This window comes from Drosophila mojavensis, unplaced genomic scaffold, assembly GCF_018153725.1.
Source record: "Drosophila mojavensis isolate 15081-1352.22 unplaced genomic scaffold, ASM1815372v1 contig_81, whole genome shotgun sequence".
NCBI classification, from domain to species: domain Eukaryota; kingdom Metazoa; phylum Arthropoda; class Insecta; order Diptera; family Drosophilidae; genus Drosophila; species Drosophila mojavensis.
The window spans coordinates 7,933,868-7,960,550 of record NW_025318907.1 but is presented as its reverse complement, the minus strand read 5'-3'; the positions used below and the strand labels follow the sequence as shown (position 1 = coordinate 7,960,550).

General features: G+C 41.1%; 1 protein-coding gene and 1 long non-coding RNA gene across 2 annotated transcripts in view; both read left to right on the top strand.

Moving 5' to 3' along the window:
- LOC6581038 (zinc finger protein jing) overlaps positions 1-26,683 on the top strand; it is a 180,608-nt gene that overhangs the window by 110,575 nt on the left and 43,350 nt on the right. The gene's annotated exons all lie outside the window — the stretch shown is intronic.
- Positions 11,523-14,271, top strand: LOC122757779. The gene is made up of 3 exons (XR_006357932.1): positions 11,523-11,779; positions 11,834-12,026; positions 13,729-14,271. It is a non-coding gene; the product is annotated as an uncharacterized LOC122757779 (long non-coding RNA).

Here is a 26,683-nt window from a genome sequence, read left to right as displayed (position 1 = left end):
ATTTGCTTCCGCCTGTCAACATATTTAAAACTTATTCAGGCGACAAATAAATATTTACACGATGTCGGCAAAATGGGCGTAGAAAATCCGTGCTTAGCCTACCAAAAACGCGCATAGAAAATGCAGAAAAAAATAACTGAAAATAGGGAAAAGTGGGTGGAAAATGGCTGTAAAAATGAATGAATGAAGCGCATTTGAATGGTGAGACGAGAAAGCTTTATCATTTGACGCTCGCTGCGCCCAAAAACTATGCAAATAATTCATTTGACAGACAGACGAGCAAACAAACAAGCTGGGGTTGGCTGAGGGGCGGATTGCCAGGGGCTAGCCAGCAGTTGGAGCGGTGGCTGGGGGGAGTAGCGAGTGTGACGATAAAGTGTGAAAATATGCAGCAGACAAAATTGCAAAAGAAATTAAAACGAGCAGCAGCAGCAGGAAAAAAGAAAACAGAATTTGTAGACTCCCAAGGCATGCGTGTGTGTGTGTGTGTGTGTGTGTGTGCAGGATGTCTGCGCGTCTGTAAGTCAGTGTGTGTGCCTTGGCCATGGCCAGCTTTGTGGACTACACGCTCTCCTATCCAGCAAATCTTTACCTCTGGCTACATTGCAAGCCAAAAGTCAGCTGCCTTCTGTTTTGGCATTCATGCTGTGCAGCCACGCCCCCGTTTCTTCGCCCCCTCCGTCGGCACGCCCTTCTGCTGCACGTGCCTGGGAGCCTGCAAGTCAAATGTTTAGATTTTTGTTGGTCCTCTTCTGTTAAACTGTTAAACTGTTCTGGCATTTTTGTTACGCTCCACACCTTTCACACCTTGCAAGCAAACTGAGCAGCCCCTTCAACCCCTTGCGCATAGTTTGTGGTGTCTATTGTTTTGGCATAAATATTGCCTGGATATAAACGCTCGAAAGTGAGCTTTAAAATATATTTGCCCAGAGCTCAAAATAAACAACAGATTGACGTAAAATTCGCATTAAAAATGCAACATGTTATGTCGCATGCAAGCAATCTCTGCTCCTTAACCTCTGCCCAAACAAGCTTAAAAGGCCAAAAATAAAAATATAAAAAAAACATCCTCAGTCGAGGCATTTTAAATATTTGATGCTTCAACATTATTTGGAAATTGATGGCAGACAATCTCCCGGGTGCGGGGGCAAACGAAGGCAGACAGATATCTAACAGAGAGAGAGAGAGAGAGAGAGAAAGAGTCGGTTCTTCTGTGTTTGTGTATGTGCGTGTGTGTCTTTGTATGTGTGAGTAATCTATTAGTTGCGGCCAGAAACGGAAGTGTTTATATTGTTACTACAGCTGTCAGCCAGAGCATTGAGGAATTGATCTATAAAAGCATTTTCCATGCATTTCCCTGACATTTCCGCAGCGCATGGCATATGCAAAACTTGAAAAAAAAAATGTTTAAAAGATAGATGAGAACGACGGACCGAGCATAAAAACCAAGCAAATACCAAAGAAATGCCCAAGCTACACTCAGCGAAAATAAGACTAACTCAATAATGATTTTAAACTTATAAATATATAGTTTCTTTATATTCCATATATGTATGCATATACGTATGTCACGTATTCATTTAATACTAACCAATAATAGTAATAATAATAATAATTTTATTATTATTATTATGTTAAGATAAATATTAAATAAATATATTTCAATAAACAGAGCTAAAAACTAAACTTAGGTAAATAAAATGTTAATGTTAATTTTTTTAAATATAAATTATATCTTTATACATATATTCAATATGTGTATCATAAGTAAATTAATATCATTATGTTCAATATAATATAATATTTATGATTATGTCAAATATTATATCTTCTCAAATATTCACCTTCTACTTTGTCGAGCTCACTTCCCGCTATTTTTGGTGCAACAATTTAATGGTTGTGCACCGCCATTTCTCGCTGTGTAGCATGCAAATGTCGTGCAACAGCTAGGAGCAACAAGAAAGGGCGAGCGAATGAATGGGGACTTTTTGTCAGTGTGGCACGTGCGTCGCGTCACTTGGTATCATCGACGCGGAAATGTGATGTCAATTCAAATTTGTTCAAGTGTACGTATGTATGAGTCTATATGTAGGCTTGTGTGTGTGTGGATATGAACAAGCGTATGTGCTCATGTGATACTTTAACGGGTTCCCTCCATCAGCGAGTTCGCCATTTTCTAAGCACACAAAACTTTTCTGAAGTGCGTGAGTTTCCTTCGTCATTATCATTCTGCTCATCATCCGCATCCTTTACATCATTATCATCGTCATCTCTGGCAGCAGCTTCTGGCTGCGCTGTTCCTGTCACGCTTTGATATCCTGCGTCGCGTGACATATCCGTTGGCTGGCGATACATCAGCCCCGCCCCATACTACCACTTACGCCCACTTTTTTTTTGGCTGCAGCTGCTGCTGCTGCTGCGCTTTTGTTTGTCAGCAAACGGCGCTGGAAATTTTCTTCTCAATTTTTGTGCAATTGTAGCGATTTTTTCGCCTTCCTTCAGCTTTTCTTCTTTCCTTTCATTTTTTGTGTGTGCAATTGAATTAAATGCGACACCAGACAGCAGTCGCCTGTGTGTGTGTACGTGTGTGTGTGCGTGTGCGCAGAGGTGGGTGTGCCACCTGAGCCTCTTGAGCAGCTCTTTGGTAGCTGACAGCCACACTTGTATACGTGAGTATCTGAAGTTGAGAGTGTCGCTTGTTAACCGGCAAGATGACAGCTGCTGATAACCGTTTGGCAGATTCGAACAATCACGTGGGCTCCATAAAGATAGCTCGAAGCGTTTCACAATGAATCTGTTGTAAGAATGAGCTGAGGACTGGGCCACCAGAAGCTATCACTGCTTTCAGAGGAAGCTCTTGGGTGTTACAAGTCTTTGCAGCTATAAGTCATTGAGAATTCTAAATGAAGTTGAATTATTTGACATGATTCGTATACAAATTATAAATTCTATAATCTCTCACTTTAATAATCAAGACATCAACTAAAGTCTAGTTATAATGCTCGCTCGATTCGCAATCGACTTTTCATCTTTCTCATGCTGTACTGTTTGTTCGGCGTTAGCTTTATAAATGGACCAATGCAAACATTTAAGTGTACTCATCGCATCGCCAACAACAATTGATGTGGAGTGACAAATCGAGAGCTAGAGAACAGCTGCCAATTAATACTCTATTGAGTCGTAATTGTTATTCTACAAATATAATTTCAAAGGAATGTATTTTTTATTTGTAAATGTATTAATAAATTCCAATTAGGCATACGTTTTATTTGATTTTTGTATTATCTATAGTCTATGGAACATTTATCTTCATAGAACTCTAAAATATATAGAACAAGAAATGCGGCTTAATTATTAAAGTTGTTACGATGTTATGATTATAGCTATCGATAAATTCATATACATATGCGATGATCCTAACGGATGTATGTGCACTTTTTGTAGGATCCATATTTATGCTTCTTACATAGATTTTAACAAATCCTTTATAACTCGAACACCAATTGTCAATTCAGAATTCATTGAGGTAGAAATTAAAGAAAAACAAGTAAGAAGGCTCCAGTCGAGACTGCTCGACTGGGAGATACCCTGAACCCTCCAAGCTGATATTCTAATCATTCTGCACTTCTTCTATGCACACATACATACACATGCACTTATAAGCACGCGCTCTGCTAACTGCGCAGTAAGCAGCGGCTGCGCTTGGGCTGCGCTGCAATGTGGGCAATATTATGAGAATTTATTAATTTCTCTTGTAGTAAGAGTATCTTTATGAAACTTTCAGAATGTGTTCATATAGTTAAAATGTGTGTACATTCCAAAGCACAAGTCTCTAGTACTTGAAATGCGTTTTTTACAAATTGGGGGCGAAGGGGGCGTGGTATCCAAAATCTGCAAATTACAAAATCTTTGTGTCTATTAACTCTATATACAACGCAAATTTGAAGTCTCCTGGTTGAAAAGTGTTCAAATTAGGCTGAAAAAACAATGTCGATTTTTCGATTATTCTCGATAAAAAAGTTATCGGATGAGTTATCGAAAAAATAAAGCAAACTCGTACTGCCTATGATATACACGAGTATGCATGCCAAATTTCAGCTCTCTAGCTCTTATAACTTCTGAGATCCTTTTGCTCATACGGACGGACGGACGGACGGACGGACGGACGGACGGACGGACAGACGGACAGGGCTATATCGACTCAGCTCGTCGTCCTGATCAAGAATATATATACTTTATGGGGTCTGCGATGATTCCTTCTGCCTGTTACATACTTTTCACAAAACCATTATACCCTGATTTCCCATTTTCAATGGGTTCAGGGTATAATAAATAAATAAAAATTATACATCATGGATATATTATACATGGATATATTATATTATTCTCCTTCTTGCTTTTAAACAAAAAGCGCCTCTACTTGTTTCGTTGCCTTGGGAAATTAAATATTTCCCCTCCATTAAGATACCCAAGTTACGGTTATATGAAGTGAGTTTAAGCAAATTGCATAGCTGCCTCTTCATTTACCTGAGCGAATAAAACTTGATACCCAAGTATTATTACCTTGCCCATCTCCGAAGAGCGCTTCTAAGAAAAAACTTTAACTTTTACGGCGATATCAATTTGAGCTCAAGTAACTTCTTAATTTGAATGGACATAAAAATCACGCGGTTAGATCTTGATGCAGCGCTTAGCTTATGTTGATTATTTACGATCTACAACGGCCTCGGCTAATGCAGATACCTCGCTAAGCCGCCGCACGCGGAATAGGGTATGCGGGTATGTGGCACTCGTTAGGCATCGGCATTAAAGTTGATGGCAGCTCGTGCCTAATTTAACGACACCAGCGACATTTCGAGGCACATTTCATGGCAACCTGCGACTGTCTACACTCCAGCACACACATAGGCACACACACACAGACACTCTCTCTTTGGCAAATGTATAAGAGCCGCACGTAACGGTAGCTGCCAGTGAAACCCTCGGAACACAAGCCAGACATACGAGACGTTGGCGGCGACGGCAACGGCGACGGCGACATTTACAGGTGGTCGTTGGTCTAATGAATTTTATAGCCAGGAAATTATTATGGCAGGCATCGATGAGCCAGGCCGAGACGCAGGTGGTGGCCAAAGACGGCAAAAGGCAAAGGTACTGGTGACGGGTGACGGGTGACGGGTGGTGACGGTAGAACGAGTTGAAATTGGCAATTAACAAACCATTGAATCCAATAAACAGGATTTTAACATTTTGAACAAACACACACACAGGCAAACAGAACAGAGCAGAACAGAACAGAGCAGAGCAAAGCAGCACTAAGAGCAGCCAAAAGGTAGCTAAAATAAGGCGCCAGGGCAACCAGAGGGCGGAAAGGACAGCAGGGACTATCCACTGACTTTGCTGAATGGCTGGTTAGCTGGCTGGCTGGCTGGCTGGCTGGCTGGCTGGCTGGCTAACAGGCAGCAGGCAGGCCGAGCAGTGGAAGTCAAGGCACGAACTCTTCACACACCCGACTAAGCGGCTGCACAGTGGAGCTGTTTCACTCTTTTCTCTAAAAAGTTGATAATGTTCTGCTCTAATTTTGATTTAACGACAATATTTGAGAACGATTCAAAAAAAAAACAATTTGCTAGAGATGTATGCAGATATATAAAAAATATCAATTTGGTTTATTATTTATATACAATTTTTTATAGTTAAGTATAATATTTTGGAATATTCAATCTGCAATCTACAACATAACATTTACACTTCTTTAGTTTCAATTAATATTACATATTTTCATTTGAAGTTGAAAAATAAAAAAAAACTCACTGTATGTAAAATTGATCAAAAGAAAAGGTTAAGAACTAGTGCACTCTGAGCTCTATGTTTTTTTTTTTTTTTTTTTTTTTGCGCAAATAATAAGCATTTTTCTTTTCAATTTTATTGGCCTCAATAATACTCTTAATTCAATGAAAGCTACATATTTTATTTTTTATATAACTATTTGCTTTATGGCAACTCCTTTCGGGACTCTTAGTTCTATTTCCTTTTTGTTAGCAACTAATTTGCTCTAGCTAAACAGTTTCATTTTAAACAGAAAAGGCTCTTCACATTCTTCATTCAATAACAACAATTGTATTTTATAGAATAAAATGCTTCAATCAGCTTGTGCATCGACTTTTTCATGGAAATTGCCCACTGTGCGTCGTTAGTTCGCGTCGTCGTGTTTGTTTATATGTCATTTTTGATTATTTTTATGTCGGTGCGTGTGGGCGTGTGTATATATAAGTATGTATGTATATGTATGTGTATATCTGTCTACATATATATGTATATATGTATGCGTGACTATGGGGGCCAATCCATAAGGTATCATCTGTGTGCGTGTGCGTGTGCGTGTGTGTCCCGGTCGTACAGGATGTATTGGTTTTCGGGGAGGCCTGGGTCTGTAAATCGTTGTTGTTGTAATTGAAACCTTTGAAGTGTTGCCTAAATGCTAGTTAGAAATTTAAATCAAAATCAAAATGAAAATGAAAATTCATTTAAATTATATCACAGCGCAGCAAAGTTTAGTCAACAGCTCCCCATTCGGGGCAAAAGTATTTGATGGGTTAATGCTCAAAGGAGTTCTCAGTAAGTGGCCGAAGCGACTTAAATGTACCAAGTGAATTGAATTGAGTGGCAAAGAGAGAAGCGAAGATTTTAATTGGAATACCATGGAAAGACTGAAAAGCTTTCAAATAAAAGAATGAAATATGCACGAAATGAGAGCAAATCTGATTCAAAAAGTGTCATAAGAATATGTTTATTTAATCGATATCAAAAATATCTTTATTAAATGAAAATGAAGCTATTTAGCAATCGATTGGCACTCTATTTGGTTTACAAGCATTTAAATGTGCATAGCGAATGTAAAGTGAAAGCTGAATGAAAAGTCATTTAATATTTGTAAAAATCGTCTAAAATAGTATTATGATCTATAATTTTAACTTATATAATATCCGCATTAAAATATAGATAGAAGACTAATCTGACTAATTAAAAATATATAATAGAAATGTTGAAAGAAAAAACTGAGATAATTGAATAATAATAATTTGATAATTAAATATCGAGAGAAAATAAAGAATAAATCTATAAGTATTAAAAGAAAACTCTTCCATGGTAAAATATAGGAAAATTGTTAAAGCTTAAATTGCTCTCTGAAAAATATTTTATCTTTCTAAATATTTGAAAGAGTGTAAAGAATTAAATGTACAACCGACTACAGCTCGGCATCATTAGATATAAATATATAATGACTATGGGAAGCCTTACAACTCGTTTCCTTCCATTATAATAGGACTTTCAATTTGGCAACTCTTCAGACGGTGATTGCATTAAAACGCGAAATCCATTCAGTTCGCCAAGTGCCTGACCATTTGTCTAGGCACCTGGCTAGGCTCGCCGTAAGCCCACTCGAGTCGGACTCCTGCTCCAGGGAATCCGTTATCATTACCGGGCATACTCTTAATGAAGCTCTTTCACTCTCACTCACTCGCTCCTTCCCTCACACCCTCTATTATTTTTAATGAGCAAGTCCCCGACAATGGCCAAAACACACTCGACCACACAATAGATCATACGAACTGCTCGGACCACAATGGGAACCACTTAGACGTACTTAGCAGCTGCAGTGCTGCGAGTCCTTTCAGCTGCCTCACCACATGTGCTCTGTGTAGCCGGATTATTAAATCAAATTAAATTAAATTAATACCGCTGATTAAAACGTAATGCGCGAAGCAAACAAAAGCCGAGCATTTAAGCGCGCCGCATGTGAAACAAAGCCCAGATCCTTGGCGTACAGCGAGCGAGACCCTAGCGACAGCCCCACAGTAAACATCATAATCAAGAGCCCACAATATGGGCACGCACATACGCATGGGCCCCTTTTTAACGCCATGACAGAAAACCGAAAGGCAAATCGTTCACAGTTCTCAGTTCTCAGTCGGCTGTCTCATGTCTCCTGTCGCAGAGCTTGGCATCCGGAAATGTGGAAATTTGCAATCAACATAAAAATTACATTAACATGCTGCTCCGAAGACCAGAAAAACAGCAAACAGAACCACATTTTCACGCTGCCAGACGGACAAACAGACAAACAGACTGACATCTAGGCTGCTAGAATGCGAGGCCTTTCCCGAGGCCAAATGACAAAGTTTATGTGTGGATATTTAATAAAATTATATGAGAGTAAAGGCGAAAAGACAAGGAGACAAGCATTTCTCCTTGGACGGTCGAAGATTGAATACTCTTATTCAGAACGTTAAAGAAATATTACTTTAGTCTGTAAAAGGGTTTCCTAAATCGAGATCTAATAATATAGAGAGCAGCAGACTCTCTGCATTACGAACAGGGATTTGGGGTAGAAACTAGTTTTAGAGTGATGTATAAATAGATGAGTTCGTCTCTTATGATAATAACTTGAATGAAGATTGGCGAGTTGGTTTTTGTTGGAAACGAAAATGAATATCAGTTTATTAAAAAATCGTGTAAATCATACAATATTTTCTGTCAATTTTCTTTTTTACGCATTAAGATAACATAATATGCATTTTAGTTTATAATATTAAAACTTTAATAAATAGAATTTATAATATGATATTTGATATGCAGCTTCCAGAATATATACCATATTCAATTTTTGTACATTCGCAATTGGTTTAGTTATTACAGGATTGACCAACGCAAATATATCAAAAATAATGAACAAATATTCTATATTTGGGCAAAAAAAATATTTCGATATAAATATATTTTTTGTTTTTATCTTATTGATATTTTTGTTGAAAAATAAATCGATATATTGATATTTTTTCAACAGCCCTAGAATCCAGGAAACTATTGAAATATGAACTGTCTAATGAGCATAGTGAATATGTATGTGGACTACTATTCTAGCATTACGGATTATATGCGTGTCACATTTTGGCTGACCAAGTCGCGAGAGCTCCTCTGCAAGCTCTCAAAAAACTGAGAGGACAAAGAACGACCTGAGCTATCTTGAGGCTATGGTAGAGAGCAATTCTTATTCAGCAGTTGATAGCGGTTCTTATGATTCCCCTGATCCACGACTCTGCTCTCTCTCTCACTGTCCCTCTCACTCTCTCTCTCTTTCTCTGTTCTTAACAGCTCTTTTCGCAGTTGCTCTCTCAGTTTCGAGTCACACGTCAGTGACAAAACGGAAAGTGATTAAAATCGCATTTAATGCGCAAGCGACGCGTTCAGCGCTGAACGTGGAGAGGGCAGTGGGTGCAAACGGGGAAGTTGTTGTTGCGGCTGTTGATGTTAGTGGTGCTGTTGCTGTTGCTGTTGCTGTTTGGGGTGAGATTACTGTAAGTGTTTGCTATATTGTGTGTTTGTGTGTTTAGGTCTTCTGCCCGGGCTGAGAAAAGTCTTTTGGGTCGGAGTTTGAGTTGGGTTCGCAGTCGAAGCAGCATTGCGCTAATCAACGGGAAATTGACACGCGCCTCTTACTCCGCAGACTGCGCTCCAACAAAATTAACTCAATATATATCGAGCTTACTTATCTAAATGGGAAGCGAATGTCTCTTCGATATTAGCGCAAAAAAACATATTATAAGCCAATACCCTGTGAGTCCTTCTGCAAGAAGCTTTGCCGCTCCATTTTCCTAGCGCCTTTTTGAAATTCTTTGGGAATAGAAATTGTGTCATGAATTGGAATAAATTACAGTATTACATACATGAAGGTTCAGTTTCCAGGGGATACAAGATCTGTGTAATAACTATTTTTACACTCTGCAGATTGACCTTCAGAAGGATTTATTTATTTCATAATACTCTAGATGAATATTCAAAGTCGGAATTGCCCGACTACGGAATGAATTATCAACAGAAGATACGTTGACGTAATTCATATAGTAAACAAGATTACGCATTTCCAATGCCTAGTCTTTAGTTATTGTATATTACGGAGCTAGCTCGACTAAATTCCTCGTCCTGATGGGCTAAACCCGCCTCCTTCCGCATGTAATAAACTTTTACAAATAAAATTTTAAACCCTACATTTCCATTATCTATGAACTCAGAGTATAATAACAGAGCAAATACTCTCTAAGCATCACACAGTTTAAGTTCTAGGCTTCCATTAGACTTCTGCTCAAGATCTTCGTGAAAAAGGAAAACACCGAAAAGGGAAAACAGCACCGAGCAGATGCTCTGATACGATTAAAGCAAACAAGAGTCCGACCTTCATTATGAAGAACAAGGTATGAAAAACATGAAAATCCTTTTTATCACCAAGCCCACATCAAGCAGCATTTGTAATGCGTAGCCTCGCAAAGAGAGAAAGAGCGCGAGCGAGCGGACCTTATGGCGAGACGAGTTCTTTGTAAACCTCGCGTGTTCAGCTGCTGAGGATCAGCAGCTCACGTACCTGCCACAGACAAAAAGGCAACCTGCAGAGAAACACACACACGCACAAACAAATATCTATAAAGAACTTGAGGCTCTAAGCCATTTATAGTGCTGTCGTGAAACCTAGAAACGAAGCGAAACGAAACGAATCGAAATTGTTTGTTTGACAAATAGAATTTCCATAGCATTAGCCGAACGCCGTCAATAAAGATTAGATGTGTGTGCGGAGATTGCATTTGCTCTCCAAACAGCAAACAGAAAAGAAAGAAAATTAGATACGAAATGCTGGCTGATGGCCGAGCAACCCCTACGCGGCTGCGAAGCACAGGGTAGCCTGAGGTACAGCTCATTAACGACAGCTGCTCAACAGGCCGGCAGACGATCAAGACGGAGGTAAACGAGGGCGAGCAGAGAGAGAGAGAGAGAGAGCGTGAGAGAGACACTATTGAAGAGGGAGAGAGTAGATCACTCAGGTTTACCTGAGCTACCTGTAATATGGAGAGCTCACCGACTGCTCCCAAACATAATAATCAGGAAAGATCGCTTATTATGCCCGCTTCTGCTTCTGTTTAATGCCGACGTGCAGATCGCTCGCCTGCTTGTGCCTCCCCTTGGCTGAAGTTTTCTTTTGCACCTTGCAGCCTGTTGCACCAAGCAACAAGCAACAGGCAACAAGCCACCGCAGCGATCATATGCCGTTTGTCCTCAATTCTTGACAGCTGTTTCTTCAAGCCTCACCTTGATCTGTCCTTTTGGTTTGTTTTGTTTTGCTTTGCTGCTGCTGCGCAATCATCTGTTTTTTGTTTTTTCTTTTTCTGATCCTGTTTTTTGTTCGGTTCGGGCCACGACAAGTCTTGCGATGGCCCTTGCACAGTTATTTAAATATGTCTTGCGGTTTTCTTTGTCAATCATCTGTTGTCTTCTGTCTGCAAAGGCTGTTAAGATTGCCTCTCCAGCTGCACGTAAGGATGTGGTTGGGCCCCACCCCGTGACAGGAGCAAAGGCAGAGGGAAAGAGAGCTTTACCTCGTCTAATCAAGTTTCATGAACTGGAAGCTAATCGCTGAGTGTTATATAACTGAGCTCTTACCGGACATTTTTTATATGATCTCTATTGCCTTCTACAAAGAAGAAGAAAAAACACTTGAAAGATCAGTCAAGCAAGCGACTCTCAATTCGAAATATGAGAGGAAAATAATCGAAGCGGAACAAAGGCGAATAAATTGTCAAGAAAATACCACATTTACGAATACAGTTAGGTTAAATTTTTTAGAAGAAACTGATGGGAAATACTTCAACCACAACGCGTTGTAAAATTTTGGTAATTGGGCTATATACAAAATAGAGATTTACAAAAATGTAACTGGGAAGTTTTTAAAGTGAGTATCAAATGTAAGGATAATATATACATCTTTATAAAATAAATTTCTTAGGGAACTCAAGCAAGAGATCAACGTGCTTCTCCCTCTGTTTCTTTCCTCATCTACCGCTCAATCTCTCTAAATCATCGACTAGCTCTTATCACTTACCTATAAGCTGTTGCTTCGGAAACATCTCGGAGCAAACTCCAAAAACTCTAACGCTCTGTTTACGGTTCGATTTGCTGGGAAAAAGGGAGAAGGCGGGGTGGGTTACTCTCTATTATCTTTAGCTTATATAGCGAGGCTTTGGTTGTTTTATCTCCACCGACTCGCTTGGCCACAGCGAAAATCAATTTCCATCTAAAATGCTTCTCTCTGCCGGAGTTTCATTCGAACTTTTTACCTCACGTTTGTAAACAAAACGTTCCCGACAATCCCTTGCCCTGCTCCCCACCTCGACTCCACCTCGCTTGGTAACCAAGAGGGGCCGCTCCCCCACTGACAGCGTACGAGAATTTGACTAAACACTTGTAAAAAATACATAACACCCCCAACCAGAAAAAAACGAGCATAGCATGCAAACATATATACATGTAGCTATATATATATGTAAATATATATATGTGTGTATATACATATACATATACTTGCACACATATGTGTGTGTGTTTGCCCAGCCTGTGAAGTGCAGCAGCAGCAGTAGCAACAGCTACAGCAACAACAACAACTACAAAGTGATAACCCAGTATTTTTTGGGGGAACTCTTGTGCTCTCTCTATCTCTCTATATATATATTGTGTATGTTTTCAATGCTCTCGCGCTCTCTGGAAGCGCATGTGCAGTGCGTGAGAGCGCATGAAATACGGAAGTGTACTGAAAATACTGGGAAATTTCATAGGCACACAGCAGCAGCGATGAGAGCGAGAGCGAGAGAGCGACGTGCGACTCGAGTGTGAGTGTGAGTCCGAGCGTAAGCGTGTGTGTGTGCGTGCGTGCGTGCTTGTGTTGGTCTGATAGGGTAGCAGACTTCCCACCAGGGTGTGTTCAACTCTTGATGAGCAGCCGCTAAAATATCCTGCATGAAAATGTTCTCACGCTGCCAGAGCCCGCCAGCCCGCCAACCCGCTGGCAGTCCGCTCCGCTGCTGCCGCTGCCCGATTGCGTGTCCCACTCCAATTCCCATGTGCCATGTCCCTTTGCCTTCGCCAACCATTTGGCGTGGCTTTAAAAGTTTTTCTTATTTATTTATTTTTTATTTTATTTTATTTTTTTTCATTTTTTGGTTTTTGCCGAAACGAAATACTTAATTTCTTGCCTAACTTCCGTTTTCTCAGCCACTTGAGCTACATATATAGGAGACTGGCTTAAAGCCAGCCAGCTCGACCTCTGCCAGTTCATGTGGCTGCGCGCGCAGTCAGCAAAATTTAAAGAGGAGTCGCTGGCACGCGGTTCCAGGACTCACAGCCACGTACGTATGTCTATATATGTATATATAGATATATATAAATATATATGTATACATATTTGTGTCTGTGTGTGTGTATCCCGGCCTGTCATTCAGCCTGTCCGCTTGTCCGCCCCTTCTGTCTATAGTTGTCTCTCTGTCTCTGTGTGTATCACAGTTTGTACTTAGCGACAGATGTTGCACGTTGTTGGTGTTTTCGGTCCTTTTGCCTGGCACTCTTACGCAAAATCAAGTTCCCAAGTTCAAACAGCTAGACAGACAGATATCATATCATATATATATATATATATATGTATGTGTTCATGCCAAAGTTAGACAAAGATAGAGAAGGAGAGAGACGGGACGATGCAAGCTCATTCCGCTGCACGGCTAATACTTTCTCTGTTAATTTTCATGAAATTATTTTAATATCTTTTCATATAACTGTAAAATGCTTGATGCGCCGGCTTTTTAATGCATTGTTGGCTATGCTCCTTAATCCTTTCGACCGTTTCCTTTTCAGCTTGAGGTAGGACCCCGAACTAGAACTAGAATCCCTTGTCTTTATCAGTGTATACACACATGCATATGTATGTGTGTGCTGCTTGTGTGAATGTGTGTGAGTTCGTGTAACTGTCACTGCGATTGCGAATGCGAATGAGAATGCGACTGCTAATGAGCAGGCGACAAGTTGCTGGCGAGAACTTAACACAGTTAAACATATCGGCGCTAGGAAACCGGAGGAGCCTCAGCAGCAGGAGCTGCGGGAGCAGTAAAACTCCTGGTCACAGAAAAAGTTTACCCAGCAATTAAATGGGCCTAAATAGCCGCCCGCTACATGGGCTTGTTGGCTAAGAAAAAGGAAGAAAAGGAGAAGAAAAAAAATGTGGATATTACGGATGAAATGTGAAGAGATGTCACTTTCTATATATTACGTGTGTACGACAAAGTAAATAGTAATTAAAGAACACACAAAAGTTTAAGTATGAATAGGAACTCTTCACCTTATCAGCATTTCTCCTAGAAAGCGGAAAGTCTATTTTGGAAATAATTTTAATTTATTTTTTAATAAAATCATTCACCGTTAAGTACACAATAATATTTAATAACAAGTAAGAAAGCTCTAGTCTCTAAGCTGATATTCTAATCAGTCTGCACTTCTTTTCGAAACATACACACGCACGTATTAGAACGCGCTCTGCTAACTGCGCAGTAAGCAGCGACTGCGCTTGTGCTGCGCTGTAGTGTGGGCAACATTATAAGAATTTATTTGTTGAATAATTTAATTTCTAGACGTACAATCTTAATGAAACTTTTAGAGCGTAATCATATGGTAAAAATGTATGTACATTCCAAAGCACACGTCTCTAGTACTTGAAATACGCCTTTTACAAAGGTGAGGGTGAGGGGGTGGATATAGGGGTGGGGGGTAAATTACAACAAAAATCGAAATTATATAAAATACATATAAGTCTACATTAAAAATTTGGAAGCTCTAGCTTTAAAGGTGTAGGAGATATAATTAAATAACTAGCTTTCGATAAGGTTTTTAATCGATAATAAAATATCGGGAGTAATTATCGATATATAAAGAAAAACTTGATATGCGCGTGATATACACGGACCTAGGAAAAAAAATTTCAAGTCTCTAGCTCTTATATCTTCTGAGATCGACGCGTTCATACATACGGACGGACAGACAGACGGACAGGGCCAAATCGACTAAGCTCGTCGCCCTGATCAAGAATATATATACTTTGTGGGGTCTGCCACGCCTCCTTCTGCCTGTTACATACTTTTAACAAAACCATTATACCCTGATTTCCCATTGAAAATGGGTTCAGGGTATAATGATCTTAAAGGCTTGTAAATATTAATTTATCGGAATCACTTTCCCCTATGTAAAGTGTATTTATAAATATAGAATTGTTAGGTATATGTAGCATTATAGGTTATTCTCCAGTAGTTCTAGTACATCAAAAGATCTCGGATCTATCAACAGATGCTGTGAGCAATCGCATCTATCCTTAATTCCATTGAAGGAAGAATATCTCGATCTGAAGCCTAAAAGCAGCAAATTGAAACTTTCCACACGCATCACATCTCATCTAAAAGATTATCTACATTCTGCTTATAAAATGTCAGCTCTTGGCTGGAGAAAAAAATTCGAGCAGCTTGAGTGAAGCCCACCACCCAGATACACCATCAACCACGGCGTGCTCAGATAAGCTCAGAAGTAACCCCCTCAAAATCGAAGCAACTCGGGCGGGATATCATTCGACTCATTAAGCTGACATTATATCTAATCGGAATCTGTGCCGAACTGTGGATAGCTTTAACTCGGGCCTAAAGGTTTTGCTATAGCTTCAAAGTTAGTTTTACAGTTCGTTCATCCGAGGGGTTGAGTTGTCAGTATTCAATAACATTTACGATTCATGAACAGGTTTATGATTTGCACACCTGGCACTTTAAAGCATTCGCGATTCAGCAAGCCGAAGCCGATTGGCTTTGCAAACACTAAGCTTTTGTTTTCAGTTATATTATATGTTCTCTGTCTGCCAAAGCTTTCAATATATCGTTTAGTTTCCTCTCGTAGGGTTTGCTTTTGCTGCTTTTTTCAAGCACTCGCAAATAATTTCATAAACGCATTTCTGTGTCCTTTTTCAACCAATTTGCATACCCACAACTCCACACAACTCGCGTTGCCGAAGCGCTTTGGCTCGTGCAACGAGCTAAGGTTGAGCAAGTAGAGGCAGCAGCTGCCTCCTGTGTCGGCTCGACGTGTATCCTGTCGCTGGATTGGGGTCGGGTCAAGCTCATCGCATTCGGCGCACTCGTATTATCCTTTTTATTTCTCGTATTCACTCGCTCATCGAGCCTAACCCGCAACAGGCCAACCCTCTCCCTGCTCTCCTGCTCTTCCACAGCTTGGTTTTCCGAACAGTCACTATCCCTGTCTTTATCCCTATGCCAATGTCAGTGCGAAATGTCAAGTTCAGTTCAATAACAAGGCAAATACAGCACTAGGAAGGTCAGTATTATATAGATGCCTATATATAAATATACAAATATATATTTTGCTAGAAGCTCCTCTTAAATATCATTGGAAATTAAGAAAATATGTATCATAAAATAAATTTTGAATATTTGTTTCTAATAACAATATTTAGAGATATCTATTTCAGAAATATTTTTGAAAACCATTAAACTTCAATTTTATACTCTCGAATATATCGAACATGTGAAGCTTATACAGATTGCGCGTAGCATGTGAGTAGAGACTATAAATATAATTAATTGACAGCGAGTGGATTACTGCATTGGCTGCGGGCACTTTGAAAACACATCTCCTGCTGCTCTGCTCGCTGCCCCACTCCACTGCGCTGCTCCGCCCCGGAGCTGTTATCGGCTCTATAGCTAATTTGACAAATGTAAAGCATTCGTCACACTCCCAACACGAAAGCCGAAAACAAAATACGAGGCAGAAGCAGGGACAGAGGCGGGATTGGAGAGCAAAGCGATTGTGATTTGAATTAGAAAGAGATGTCGGAAATTTACAATTTGGAAAATCAAAAGTTTAAATCTGGCGGATAATGCTAGAAGGGGGAATATAATGGATGTAAGGTGTGTCCAAAAAGTAGACAAATATGAATGAAGTTCGCTTTAGGCCCGAAGACTACAGGATTTATTTGCACACACACCTCACCTAGCATCAGGTGGGGTATTAGCATAGCAAGAAACGAATGCCTGTCAGCCAGGTAATCCTTTGCGCGATAAACAGCAGTGAATAATTTATGCGAAGGCATTCAACTTGGCGCAGGGCCAACAAATGAATAACGAGAGGTAAAGCACAACTTGTAGGTCATTGGGTCATCATCTTTTGGCTCAAAAGAAAGAACAAACCGAGAAACTAACCCCCAAGACGGGTGGTGGGCTGTGGGTTTGGTGGCTACAACAAATTAGATTATATCGAATCTCATTGGACAATGGCATAATTATGCAACGAGCAACCCCTGAGCTGAATGTGGAATCGCAAAAAGCCCTGGCAGATGTTATCGCCAAAACGTTTACCGTTCGACCCCCTCAAATTCTGATCCAACAAAAAAAGTATGATGAAACACGCGACACGGCACAGGGTTCTTACACACACACTCTCTCACTCTCTCTCTCTCTCTCACTCGCTCTCTTTCTCCCTGTTTTTCTTTCAATACTACTCATATGCATATTGAGATTTTCTGCCCCTATCTGAAGGAGAGTATATATGTTTTATTTCGGCACATGGCATGGGGCTTGCCCGCTGGTCAGTGGTCTAGACCCTTGAGAACAAGTTTGGATCAAACAGGTTTCTGCAGTTGCATGCCACACAGACACACACACACATGCAAGCACACTCACACATGAATGAACCCCTTAACAGCACAGTGGCATCAAGTCAAAGGCTTACACATTTCATTGATGTTGCTGATGCATTGCAGGCATTCAGGCACAGGCTCAGTCACAGGCAGAGGCACAGGCAGAGGCACGGCACAGGCACAGGGGCTACACATTATGGGTATTAAGTCCGCGTGACATTTTTTAAATTAAACAACATCCAGCAACAAATAATAACAACTTGTTAGCGACAACAGCAGGAGCAGTAGCTGTAAAGGTAATCCCTCGCTTAGGGTTGCTGCATTTGATTAAAGGCTTAAGGGTGGCACGAGAGCAAAGAGGGTTGACCAGACGAATGCACTAACAAGAGGCCACCACTGCGACTTCACTGACCATCATATTCTAATAACTAAACATTAAAGTGACCAATAGCTAGTCGTATTCAACCTATAAATGGGCCCATGCATACCGTACCAATGTCAAGCAGTATTACCAGTACTGTACTAGGGGTGTCTCTCAGATCCGTAACTTTCCGATCGAGCTTGGTGTAAATATACTTCGAGAATATCCAGAGATGAATAACAGTTCAAAATTAAGACATATCTTCCTAATATTGCCAACGACTTCACGATTCCTTTAAGAACTCAATGCAGCGTAGCCTTACTAATAAGTGTTTAACCAGCGTGTTAATCACAGTACCGTACTTCTAAATAATCAATCACAAAAGATGAGCTATGAAGATCAAAGAATTATCTTTTATCATTAGGATCTGTTGAAAATCATTAGATGTTATTATCCAAGCTAAGAAATGTTTAGCTCCATAAGTATATTTCTAGTCTTCAAAAGTTATATAGTCGAATAACAATTAGATAAGAAATAGTTGTAGAGAAGAATAGAGTAATGTTATATTGCACCAGAAAAGTCTCGAATATAGTGGAAATGGTTAGACAAGAACAGAATAGAATAAAGTAGAAAGACGTCGAGGTTACAGTAGAGTAGCGTACGTTCGACCGAAGTAAAGTATTGGAGTAGAGAATAGTAGACTTTTTGAAATTATGATTCGCTTTGAGTATTAACAACAATTTGTTTTGTAATATTCAATGGCAGCAGCAGCCCTTTCGACGAAGTCAATTTTTTCTTCCATACATTATCGTTCTTCAACAATTTCCATAGGCATTTGAATTGCACAACTCTTAGGTCCTGCGCCTTTGAGATATCTACTTATAAAGAAAAGGCGGCTTGAAAAGGGTTTGCTGCAATACTTTCCCAATATTTAACTTCAAATTTTTTAGCCTTTAGCTGGTCTTGGCCAACAATCGCCTCAAGTCCATTAGAGACTTAACTCTTTTAGCTGCGTTTGACTTAAGTTCAAGCATAACCCACTGCCACAATCGACCCCACCTGTACGGAGTGTCAGTGTATAGCGTTTCGACTTCTTTTACATTCATGCCCTTTCTTCTTATTTTACTTGTGCTTCGTGCTAGTGTATATGGCAACCCCTCTTAAATGGCTCGTCGATGGTTATGAATGCATAATTTCATTCAAAAAATTGCTGTTTCCTTCTTTTCTTTTCTGTACTTTGCCAGAGTTTACCCTCGCTCTCATTCTCGTCCTCGTCCTCGTCGTCGTCCTTGGCTCTCGGACTCGACTCGTTGCCTGCCTGTGCATATTTCACCGTGAGGCAAGCCCGAACACGGACTATAATTTGACTGGCTTTGGCTCCGGCTCCGGCTCCGGCTCGGGCTGTGGCTCTTACTGAGACTGTGGCTTTCGCCGGGGGTCTGTTACTTCTAGCCCTTTACACACACGCGTCCTTTGTGCAGCTCCCTCAGTTCGTCCACTCAGTGGGTATTGAATATGTTAGGGTAAAGAGCTCTGCCAAATCTGGTTTATAGTCGCGCTTATAAAAAAGGAAGAAGGAAAACAACAAAAACATCGAAACTCCCCATATTGCTACCGTGGGTTCGGGCTTAGGAATCAGGTTTGGGTTTGGGTTTGCGTTAGGGTTCGAGTTTGGGTTAGAGTTGAGGTTCAGTTTTATACGGTCCTTAGTCCAGGGAACAGTCTGCCGTCGAGAGGGCTGGGCTAGCCGCTGCTACTCTAATATCTACATAAATACATGCAACACGCTGCTTCCGGTGTTGAAAGTTCCATTTTACAAAAGTCCATGACTTGATGTTGATGTTGATGTTGATGCTCATGCTGATGATGATGGCAACGCACATAGAGCGCTACGTAGCACAGGACTATGCCGCTTTACTACATAGAAGGGCGAAGTTGATTGCGATGGTCATGGAACTGTGGGGCGTTGGGGTGGTGCAGCGGTGGGAAGCGTGTGAAGAACGATGGAAAAGCAGGGGGACGCTTCTTTAGTTGGGAACACAGTGATTCGAAAATTGACGAAAATGTTAATATATATAGAGGAAGAACTTTTGCTTAAAACCGATGCAATTTTTTAAATATGTTAAGTATAAAATCTCGCACGTTCTTCAACTTTTTCCTCAAGTCGAATACCCTTATCAAACACTGTTCAGTTCTGGTAAGGAAGTTGTTTTAGTCCAAGTACCCAGTGTTCGGCAACTTGGTCACACTGTGCAGCCTTCACACACCCCCAACGACAATTTTCTTAACGGCACCTTGACGGAAATCGGTTTCGGTCGCCGGCTCGTGTTTAGTCTCACATTAGCGTATTGCACACGCCCGCTCGCCTCCCCTCCCCGTCCCCGTCCCCGTTCCCGTCGCTCATTCGCTGGCCGCAATGCGTCCGCCGAGTGGTAAACGACGCCGTTTCGGATTTGTGCCGGGGTTCGGGTTCGGAGTGCTCACCCAGAGCTCTGCCCGGGGCGTCGTCTGTTTTGGCTATGGGGTGTGGCTGTCGCCTCCGCAGTCTGACTGACTACCAACCTTCCGCCTCGCCTCGCCCCGCCCGTTCGTCTATCCGTCCATCCGCCCTGTGGCCGCGGCTGTTTGTTTGTTTGCCTGCCTTCGCTCTGGCGACTCCACCTCCTCCCCCTCGTCTATGGCGCTCACTTGAACGCATGTTGACGCTTATTAATATTTACATTTTTATTTGTACCTCGTTTGGTGTGTGTGTGTGTCTGTGTGTGTTATTTTGCCTGCCAAAGTTCGGAACAATTTGGGTGCTGTTGATTAAGCGCTCAACAATGTTGCGACAACAGTAGAAAAAAGGAGAAATAATAAATGTTTTTGATTGCTCCCTTTTTTAATTGTCAAACAATTTGAGCGGGCTGCGAGGGGGCTCAGCATCCTATGCCTACATACCCTGTAATAATTGGATAATGCGCATGTTAAATCTAGATGTGAATTCCTCCCTTATATTTAAAAGCTATATTGAAAAATTGTTGCATGCTCTGTTTGTGAAGTATCTAAAAACCTTCAGGCCTTTCATTCTAGATTATACTTGGCTTGGTAGCTTTTACAGGGTATCTCGCAATGAAATACTGCCCCTTGACTCATTCTAAGTTTATTTTTTTGGGCCATGTTTCCTGCAATTTGTGGCAATAAAATTCGGTGTCCATAGATTCACAATTTACGATTGGCGCTTTTCTACTCGTAATTGGCCCTGTTCACCATATGGAAGCTCCATTAAAGTTGGGATCTGTGCAATATAAATATTTTTATGCTTTCCGCGCACAATTTAATTAAAATGTACTACAAAAATGTCGTTTTCCTCTTATTGCAGGTAAGGCGCATAACAGCTGGAGAACTCTATCTAAATCCGGTCTCTAACACTCTCATATTTCGGGTCGCGGGTGGGCGAACTCGTGCACGTGTCTCTCCCCTGCCGTTCCGGCTCGCCCGCGAGTCAAACTTGTGTTGACGTTGACATGGACGGAGCGTGTGGTGTGAGTGGTGAGAGGAACCCCTAAACCACTTAGATTGTTTGCCCAAATTATTTTGAATTATTGCATGCGCCACGCGCTATGCAGCCCGCCCCTCCCCATCCTCGACGGGGATGACAGCTAGAATAAGCAGCACCCTCTGCTCAGCTACCCTCTCACACAACTGCACAACTGTTTGCATCCTGCTCAATATCTTTTCTAGCCCTTGCTGCGGCGTGTCCTTGAACACAAATGTTGCATTCGACGAACAGCATGTGGCATTTCTAACGCACTTTGAAAGGATTAGTCCTTCGCTTCAGTCGAATATGTGTATATATATGATACGTTCTACTGCTGGCAGTGACTAGGCCACTAAATCTTTTCAATTTTGTTATTAATGACAAAAAAGGAATATTAATACTTCGGTACGAATTGGTCTGCTAATATTAATATTATGGAAAATACACCGATTTGGAAGCTAATTTTACGCAATGTCCGTCTTACTGTCCTCCTGTCCGTCTTTTAACTCTAATACAACCATGAATTCATATTATTCATTTATTTTTTTTTTTTTTGCCAAAAATATTGTATTATAAAGAACATAGGCAGAATATTTTCATAAAAAAAAAATATTTTCAAAAATGATAATTAAAATATTTGCGTTACTTCTCTAATGTACTTCAGGCTAAACATACTTTTCAGTTGCCCTTCTAAATTGAAGCTCTCGAGTAGGAATTCATAGATCTATAATGTATCTTAAGAGACTAGGTGTCCGTAGAGCTCAACAAGAGAGCAATACTTTGGTATGTCAACAGCAAAGAATACGAAGACATTTATATTCATCAACCGGCACAAATACTGGCAGCAATTGCTTTGGCACCATGTTAGCAGCTGCCCCTCTTTATGCTCGGGGGAGGAGCGGGGGGCAAATTGCCATTAACATAATTTATATACTAACAAAGACGTTGTCGCATTACGATTTACATAACAAGTTGCTGGGGCTATAACGATGTGGCCAATAGGTTTTGATTAATCCACGGCAGGTGCAGTCGAGTGCCGTGCTCCACACCTGGGCTCCACACCTAATTGTTAGTCAGCCAGCGACAGGCCACGTCAGAGTAAACCATCAAAATATCAACGTAAAGCACACGCATCGAGAAAATCATATCGAGGCAAAAAAGCATAATTTGGTCACGTGCAGCGCAATCGAAGGCGAGACAACATTCTCCACAAGGGCCGACGCGACGTTTAGCTGAGCTAAGGCTGCCCGCTCATTTTGATCCTTGTGTCCGGACTGCGAAAGCTTATCAGCCGCAAAGAGTCTAAGTCGGAAAGTGAAAGGCAGCGTAATGAAAATAGATTTTCTTTTTTCGCCTTCTTTTCGCACAGCGCATATCCCTCAGGGGTGAGCGAGCAGGATTGTCCTGGGCAACCGAACAGGGAGAGATAAGTCTCTGAAATTGAATTGAAATACAATTTCTTTCTTTTCGCCTTCTCCATGTGCCGAGTGCAATTAGCGAAATGATATTACAAATAGTAGTATTTGCTTTATGTTGGCTACCCTGGCAACTCTGCCTCAACTTGTGGATGGGCAGATTAGAGTTGTAGTTTACTGCCCAGCTGTTAAACAGATCTGTCCTGTCTGTTTACACCTGCCAACGAAGTAGCTCCCAATAGCTCCGAGCTCCGTTCTCTAGTTAAAATTCCCGAGCCTTTGCTAATGAGCGTCTGGCCGACAGCTGAAAAGATCCTCGGGCCACAGCAAATTTAATTGTGGTCAGTCTCAATTACAAAGTGCGTGCCAAATATGTAAAGGAACAAAAAAAGAAACAGGAACGATAGCCATAAACAAGTAAACACGTTGTCGACGGTCTCAACCAGCTGCATAATACTCGTTGCTTGTCCAAAAACTAGTTTAGACTAGAATGGAATTGCTATTATCTACGTTCAAATGGGAAAATATACATATACACAAAATAGATCAAATATATCAAAAATATAGCTAAAATCATTACTCAGACAGACTGATAGATATACGAATATTGCTCAGTGCCAATATACTCCTATCATCTCGAGTAACGGGTATAAAAACACAATCGCATAACTGGCATTCGCCTGGGACAGAGGCCAGTTTAATAACAAATAATATAGCAGGACATGAGGGTAGTTTCTTCGGTTTTTTTATCCGATTGCCGACTCTTATTCGTATTATTTGCTCTGGCAGATAATGAGCAAAAAAAATGATGAGGGCAACGGACCGAGCATATGAAACCCAAAATCCTGCCTCTCGCATATGCAGTAAAGAAAACTCGTGTGCAGGTCCTGCGAACGGCGTCCAGTGTCCTGAGTCCTGAGTCCTGTGTACACTTGTATTTGTGAAAGGCAACATGCATGCAGCTCACGTATACGCTTAATTTTTTGTTTTTCAGAGTCCTCGCAGACACGCCCTCCAATCGGCATTTGGGGACTTTTTCACTATGGCGGCTTGGATTTGTCCAGTCAATATTTTCATTTATCTTACGCTAATGGTTAAAATCAAATAAAATTTTGATTGGCTGTGTGCACTTATTCAAATGTCATAAAATACGGCAATCAAATGAGATAATCTGATGCAAATGTGATATATTTATAAATGAAGTCCTCGTTGGGGTTTATTGTTTTAAATAACTTTCTGTATAGAGGATATGCAATTCGTTATTAGCACATATTGCCGCTTTTTATGTTATTTTCATTCCATTTTCACTGTCTATCTCTCTCTGGCTAAAATGACTATGCATGGAGGCTTACTGGCCTGGTCTATGCTGGGACTGGACCTGGCTGACTTTGGACTTGAAAAGGTATTTGCTCTGCAGCTTTGTCTTTCGCTACATGATTATATATTGTACGTCCGTCCACATATACATATGTACATAATATATTTTTTATTTTTGGGTACTGCTGGACAGACCTCTCTAGAGGATACGACTTATATCCGATTACAACACCACAACTTTTGTCTACGTGTTTTTTTATTTTTTTTATTCTATACTGTGGGTGCAAGTGACGTGTGAGTGACTTTTTTACATTAAATAGTCTGGAGCTATCTAATGGAGCTAATGTATGGGGATATCTGAAATTGAGTTAAAAATGTCATAAATTTCAATTTTAGCTATTAGCTTTGTGAGAGAAATATATACACGGAATGATGGCAATGTAAATATATTTATTTTGGAAGTAAGGTATCAGGTTTACTTAGTAATAAATTAGAATAAAGTAAATTTTAAAGGAACTGTTTCCATACCTTACGAGTTCGGATACGAATATCAATAGAATAATATGCGTGAACTAAAATATCGTTCTACCTTAAAATCAACTCTTAAATCTACAAAGCATTTTAGTAAATTTAAGCACAAAGAGAAATAACTATTCTGCATTCATACCGTTACTGTCCCATACTTTTATTGCTAGATTCCAGGTATTCACACGTCTCGTTAGACTCCCCCGAAAACGGCCTCCCAAAAACAGTTTGACTCTCATCAGCAGACTGATTACATATTTATTACGTTTCCCATGCTCAACTTTTGAGCTTGCCACAAATTCTTGTTTACTTTAATGTGCAGCCCTATCCCAGACCCGCTCCCGCTTCGGCTGTATGGCCTGTTCGAAGCATAAATAACGGTGTGTGCGTGTGCGTGACACAGGAAAAGAAAACTATAATTACAGCAGAGGCAAACCACAAGAGCCATCCAGCCAGCCAGTCAGCCAGTCAGCTAGGCGGACGGACGGGCAGACATTGATGAGGAGGCGTCAGTCAACGTCGATGTCGCTGGGAGAGCAAAAGGCTCAAACGAAGAAATTAATATTTTAATTACAACACATTTAACATGGGATTATGCGCTTCAATGAACTTCTGCTTGAAGCTCAACCAGGGTGGCTACATCACACACACACAGACGCGTGCACAGGCAAAAAAAGTGCACACACATGTAGCCCCACGGCACAGTGGGTGCTAAAAGTGTCTCAACTTATTACAGGACTACAGCCTAACGCGTTACATCCGCCTGTTAAGCGGGCAAAAGTAACTGCAGCAGCAGCGCCTGAAATAACAGCAACAGCCACAGCAACAACAATAACAATGACGGCAACCGACGCTGTAACGAGGCTTAATAAAGCGCTAGTCATAAACGGCACGAACTAAGCTCAGCACGTACAGCACTTTAATTACAAGCCAGCCGAGCGAAGCCGAAGTCCGTTTGATCGTTCGGCAACATGCAGACAAAGCGAGCAAGGCGAATTCCTTCATTACCCTAACAGAGCGGCTAAGCTGCTAGAACAAGACAACAGTAGCCGCAGAGACAGCGAATGTAATGGACATCTGTTAAGTTAACAGGCTGCTTCTAAGCTCGGTCACTGTCGCTGTCGGCGTCGCCGTCGCCATCGCTTCCATTGATGCTGTTGTCGCCGCTGCTGTTTCGCGCTGTGGTGGGGCTCTGCTTTGCCAGCTGTCGTCGTCATTGTCAACGACGAGCGACGGCGTTGAGTGTTAATCAAAGCGTAGTTAATTGCTTTGCCGAAAAAGCCAAAAAGAAAGACAGTGATTGTGTACTGCCAGCGGGCAGAGTGAGATAGATGGCAAGGGTTGACGTTGGCGTCGGCGTCGGTGTTGGCGTTGGCATTGGTGTCGACGAAGCAGCGAGTACATGTGTGCGCCTTTTGATTAACTTAACCCCTTTTCAGCTACCGCCGCCTCTGTCGCTGGCACCATATGTTGTTGTTGTGTTCATTGTTGTTTGTTGCATGTCTAATTTGGCAAGTGTTAAGTGTCCGTCTGTGCAGCCTGGGGGGAACGAGGGGGACAAATGGCAGCGGCAGTCTACAAAAACAATAAATACTAATTAAAATGTATTTAAATACAAATGCAGACACGAACATGCCGAACACACACACAGACACAGCCACAAGCACACGCACACACTCGTGAATTTTTATGCGCTATGAAGCGTATGTTTTTGCTAGTTCAACCCCCTTTCAACCCCGCCTCTGCCAAACAGCAACAGTCAGGCAAAAGAGTCTGGCGCCAGGCAGCGTCTACTCGAATGCATGCGTTGGTGTGTGTGTGTGTGTGTGTGTGCGAGCGTGTGTGCATGTTGTTTACTTGTTTTTGCACACTAGCGCCACCTAACGGAAATGTTTCATAAAAACTTAATTGTCCATGTAACACTTTTTTTATAGCCCAGCGAGCCAAAGCCTTGTTAGCCCTTAAATACCGCGTGTGCCATTGTTATT